This window comes from Anoplophora glabripennis, unplaced genomic scaffold (assembly GCF_000390285.2).
Source record: "Anoplophora glabripennis isolate ALB-LARVAE unplaced genomic scaffold, Agla_2.0 scaffold11, whole genome shotgun sequence".
NCBI lineage: Eukaryota > Metazoa > Arthropoda > Insecta > Coleoptera > Cerambycidae > Anoplophora > Anoplophora glabripennis.
This window is the reverse complement of record NW_019416496.1, coordinates 2,048,808-2,055,424: the sequence shown is the minus strand read 5'-3', so window position 1 is coordinate 2,055,424 and position 6,617 is coordinate 2,048,808.

Here is a 6,617-nt window from a genome sequence, read left to right as displayed (position 1 = left end):
AGTGTTTTATAGAAATGACTCAATTAGCGTAATTTAAAACTGGTTTTTACAATCAAATTGTTTTATAAGCCGCAGCCATTTTAACATAATGTTTAAAACATTGTGGCGTATAACTATAAAGATATCACAAATTTAGCTGTGTTCCTAATATTAAATAGCAAAACAAAAACAATTATGAACAGTTATGATGATTTTAATGCTTTTAGTGCTAGTTTCAACGTCAATAACCATGGCATTCCAAAAAAACTTTTTATTTTTAATTATGATAATATTGGAAATAATCACTTGATACGCGCGTATTCACTAGATATATACCATAAAATCACAATAAAATTTTCTCCGCAATAAAAATTGCTTACCCAAAGTGCAGTAAAACGCGTAAAATAATATTGGGTAGGTACTTATTACACCACATAACATTCTGGTTGCAGACATTCTGATTAAACAGAGATGCTTGTTAAGTGTATCTTCTGACACCTTTACGATACAGTTAATAAATAACTTACTTTTGTTGATAAATCTTATGCTACAAAAATGTCGTATTATTGCTACTAAAGACACCAAAATAGAGCCCTTATAAAATTGTTGTTTAGAGATTTTGTTGCTATTATATAACTGACAATATAATCTACTTTATGACCCAATTATAAAACCTTTAAAAAACTATTTTATAAAGGTATTGGCATATTTTTATAAGACCCGTATAAACATTTATATGAATATTTTTTAATTGTTTCCAACAGGCCTTACAAAACCTAGCGGTGACTAAAGTGCTTTATAATAGTGCCCATTTTGGTTGGATAGTTGCTGTGTAAATATTCTGACAATGTTTTTGAGACTTATGCTGTTTTATAAGATTGGCCTCGAAAATGTTCTTGCAGCTTTTATAAATAGGTACCTACCCAGTTGCTAGTTGGGTATGATTAAAATTTTAAAAGCAAGAAAAATCAGATAAAATTGATCTACTAAAAGGGGAAACTATAGACATATACTATTAATTCGATAACTAAATGTGAATTTCATTTTAAATCTGTTCTGTTTCTCTACTTCATTGTTTAAATTAATTTATTTTTTCTATGCGAAACGATAAAAATATTCGATCTCTCTGTGTGAGTGCTGAAAGGATAGAATCTGCAGCGATATGGTCCACCAAATATCGAAGTTTCACCGTTCAAAACCGTCGCAGTCCATTAACGCAGATACCGTTTGAGATATCTATGACACATTTAGTTATAGCATGAACGGTGTCGTACATTTTATTATAGTACCGTTGAAATTAGGTTAATTAACAAGAAGATTTAGGTAGTCGACGTTTTATTTAAAAAAATAATGTATTGACATTTTCGACTTAAGAAAGATGAAAATAACATTTTCGGCTTAAGAGAGAAATAATGTCACTTTCGAGAAAACCTCTACTTTAGAAAATTATAGATTATTATAAAATAATTCAAATTATTATAAAGGTTTTTTTTTAGTTGAGTTGAAAAAGATCAAATGAATTCGGTTTAGGTACCTTTAAATATTGCTCAAACATCATCTGTACACTGGATAATTAAAAACCGTCGTTCTTCATAAATATATTGTTCTCTAAATGGAACACCCTGTATGTAAAATACAAAGGATTTATACATATATTAGTTGGAAATGAATGTTTATTTGCTTTAACCATTAAAACTTCATTACTTATAATACTAAGGACTTCAAAGATTTCCTTAACTGGCCTCAATTACGTGTGTAATTCTAAGCTATTAAAAAAGGCTTTCGTGCGAAGTACACAACTTATACTACGATCTAAGGTGTCGTTTCCACAACTTACGCAAGAAACTTACACCACCCTTCCCCATGTGGTCAGTCACAACTTACACGAATAAAAGTTCTCTATTATTATAATCAATAATGTACTTTAATATTTAATAGTCCGGTGGAAAACCACAAACTTCGATGACCATTGGTCAATGAACTCGTATGTTTCAATCAGTCAGATTGTCAATGTGCGTTCAATGATATATTTATGTAGTTTCATTCTAATTGATTTTTTGTAGAAATACGGATACCCGTCATTTGTTTCGTGAATATTTGATTCTTGATAATACTCATCACTAAACAATTGAGACAAAATAAAGTAATAAGCTGTAATTAAATCAAAAGTAATATTATTTGTGTGAGCAGCTAAAAATTTGTATCTATATATGTATTTTCTCACTTATTATTCTGAAATTAAATTACTTGCTAATAGGCGAGCGGTTCACCCCTAAAAAGATGCTTCTAAACGAAGGTAACCGACTAAATTTTTAAAACAAAAACCTACAGCATGAAACTTTTTTTATTTTATAAAGTGCATTTTTCTGATAAAAATGGACCAAATTAAACACTTTTTGTTCTTTGACAAAAATTCGAAANCGAATGTCTTTGAAACGGACCAAAATAAACACGTTTTGTTCTTTGACAAAAAATCGAAAAATGCTTTGTTTCCGAGATATTTACAATTTAATGTGAAAAAAGTGACGAAATCGACAAACTTTCGGAATTTTTTTCTCAAAAACTACTGAACAGAGTTTAATTCTAAAAAAGCATAAAAATTGGCAGATCTTCTACTTTAAGATATATTTTTTTTGGTATTGGTCAATTATTTTATTGAAGATCTAAGCGAGTAAAAAACAGTCTACAAATAGAGAAATTGTAACTCTAGATCCATTGACACATGGATGGAAAATCGAAAATGGTTGTTTGGATTTTAATTATTACGAAGGAGAAACTGCGTTAGATATGCTTCAAAAATATTTTTGTTCATGTAGTGGAAAATGTTCTACGAAAAATTGTAACTGTTTGTCATCGAATCTCTGTGCGTGCTCAGATGAATGTCAGAATGTTCCATCCGAAATTGATGATGAAACGCTTATTTCAACTCAAGAACTTGTCGAAAATAACGAAAAACTTATTATTAAAAAATTAAATAAAAAAGAAATTAATACACTTTTATTGCTCTTAATATTTTTGTAAAATAAAAATAAAATAATTATCCTATACAATAAATTATCCAATAACTTTTTTATTTTTCGAGACCGCTAGGTCAATTATTATTATTAGGTTAATTTTACGATTTAAAAAGCTTATTTAGTTTAGTTGGTATAACTTTCATGTCAATTTTAGCCATTTATGATCCCAAAAATCGATTTTTTAAATTTTACTAATTACTAGCAAAAACCTTATTCGGGCTACAAAACTAAACAAAATGATCTTTTAAACATTTGTACTGTTAACATATCGATTAAAAAAAATCATAATAATGTTTATTGTAAATATAATCTAATCCAAGATATTGTAAAAAGAAAATTTAAATTTGAAGTGTTATCATAATTTTCTTTAAAAAACTGTTTTTTACTCGCTTTAGACCTTCAATAAAATTATTGACCCATCCCAGAAAAATATATCTTAAAGTAGAAAATCTGCCGATTATTATGCTTTTTTTAGAATTAAAATATGTTCAGTAGTTTTTGAGAAAAAAAAGTTTGTTGATTTCGTCACTTTTTTCACATTAAATTGTAAATATCTCGGAAACGAAGTATTTTTCGAATTTTTGTCAAAGAACAAACAGTGTTTAGTTTGGTCCATTTTACAAAAACAAAACTACTTAGTCATTCGGCGAGTAATTTTTTTTACAACTTTTTTGTTTATAACAATTGACTGACGAAGCCGAAAAATATTTAAAAAATATGTAAATTATCAGAAAAATACACTATAAAATAAAAGAAGTTTCATGCTGTAGGTTTTTGTTTTAAAAATTTAGTCGGTTACCTTCATTTAGAAGCATCTTTTAGGGGTGAACCACTCGCCTGTTAGTAGCCATAGTCCCTTAAAAATTTTGTTATTTGCTTATATTTTGCTAATATATGAAAGTATTTGAATAAAAAATTGTAAAAAATATAAACTCCAACATATTTTAAGAAAAATGAGACTTAAGATTGCTTTTTCGAGAGGAATCAAATGGTGCCAGAAATATTAACAGCCTCATGTTAAAAATAAATAATAATAAAATTAAATATGGAAACGCATCCAATATTAACAAACTATTACCACATATTTATTGATTATTGTTTTTCACTAAGTAACTTTGACTTATTCAACCATCTTTCTATTTTTGACGGTTTTCATTCAATGTGAAGTACGTACCTTTTATACTACGTAAAAGTAACATTTCTAGAAGAAATTATTTATTAACAATGTAAAGAAATTTTTTAGTCCTGTAGATTTGTTTAAACCGAGAAACAGTTTGGATGAAATATGATATATATCAACGGACAGTCTTGCGTGATTTCCCAAAAAAAAGCAAAGATATTCATTACACCAGACAATGACAAATTCTTCTTATACTTTCTCTCTTTATGCTCTTATACTTTATTATTGGCTATGCTGCCAATAGTAGTTAGAGATGCTAACGTCAAATTGTTTTTAATAATTTTTCTAATTCGTTAGGGCCATATTACATTACGTTTATGGATTACACAACATTGTGAAGAAATGAACGTTTTGGATTCAGTGTATTATTTTTATTTTATTAGTTATTTTATTGTACTATATTATTAAGAATGTAAGCATTGTAAGCTATAACTGTACATAGAACTATTTCTAATAAACTAAACAGTCACGCTCACAAGTACCTACTATAATTGTTTAGTTTAATGTCAAGTAGGTAATTAACTATATTTAGGTACACTTTGATAATTTCTTATGATAATGAATTTCTTTAGTATCAAGCTCGAGCCAATACTTTATTGCTTTTAAATTGAACAGATGTATATTAATTAACTAGTCACATGGTGTCTGGTGTCCTCTATTACTACAAGGTGAATAGTAGTAATTTTTAATTCAGGAGTTAATCGTAATTAGTAAATGGGGACTATCTTAAAAATACGGCCGTCTGTATTGATTTAATAGAGCAGGAATGAAGATTTTAACGCATCTTACATACACTTTTCTCGAAACGATCCCATAGATGCTTTATTCTTCGGAATGTAAATACCTAAAGTATATTTCACAGAAGTATTAACTAGAAGGTGGTAGAAGTAGGAGATAGGCACAGGGTCATCAGGTGAAAATGTTTTATAAAGAAACAATAGACATCACATTGAGAGAGATATGCCCCAAATCTGTTTTGTTATAGAATCGTGTATACTATTACGCTGTTTTAAAATTGGTTTCTCAGAACTGTAGCAATATACAGGGTGTAAGAAGTTTGACTGCCATTATTTCAGCATGAGATAGAACAAATGAACAAAAAAGTTCTATATGATAGGGGTGTAAGATTAACAGTTTTCAAAATACAGCGAGTATTAATATTGGGGAGTTTCATCACAACGTGACAACAGCGCTTAACCTGCTGATGCACACCACGTCTACACGAGGAAGACTTGTCCTACGGAAAAAATGTAAACAGCTATTATTGTGAAACATTTTGTAAATTTCCAGACAATTGTTTTCTAGTTTTTAAATAGATAAAGTAATGTATCGATTTTGTAGTACGAAGATAGTGTTGTGCTTAAATTTTAGCTAGAATTTTAATAATTATGAATCTTAACTTTTATCAAATTACGTATTTGAAAAATATGTAATTAAAGTACCCAAAGATTCACGTTGTCCAAATAATCATATGTATTAAAAATAATTTAGGTACTAACCAAAAAGAAAAATTCAGTAATTTTTATACGGACAAGTACAAAACAAACTACAACATTTGCTCAAAATGTCCACTACCATTTTCGATGCACGCACGACACCTTCGAATTCAATTTTCGCCCACTCGCTGAAAAACACCTCAAGAAAAGGAAATAGTGGTAGGCAAAAAACACTCCGACACGGTCCAATTCCAGAAACCAACACCAACTGAATTGCATAATGCTGGACAGCTTAGTACCTCATGTTATCCGCCGCACCCTTGTCACATTGCTCTATATAAATTTTATCGAATTTTAAATTTATTACAACGCTAATTATTTTTTAGAATTAAGCATAAAGAAGTCCAAAAATGTGATAAATATTGTATTTTATGGTATTCTCTGCACGCAGTTATGTCAATATTTCTTAGTTAATCAAACTTATGTACATCAAGTTGGAGAGTTTGATCATTTTTCTAACACCCTGTAAATCTAATAATACCGGAAATATGGCCAAAAATATACAGTGTGTCCCAGAAATAACGCAAAAAAATTCGTATTTTATTATATGTTGCGTTTTCGCAAAAACGCTAAAACACGTCGATTAGTAAATAGGAATTGTCATTTTGTCACGTTGCTTAAACCTTTTTTGCGCTATGTTTCATAAACCTATGACGACATCGACATTTTTTTTAAATAGCACTACCGAATTTTTTAAGCATAAATGGACAGGAGCGAAAAAAGTCAATGACTGGAATGGACATGGTTTAAAATAACAACAAAAGTAGGTATCATAAACTGATGCGAGAACAGTTCCACAGCAAAAAATGGAAATTTGTGGATGTTTTGTGTTTTGGTTGATTGTAGGTACGTTTTTATGTATTGATATGTTGGCGTGTTCGGCGATACGACGAACGGCATTGTGTGGATTTTCAGTAACAGCTAAACATAACATTTTGCCTATCA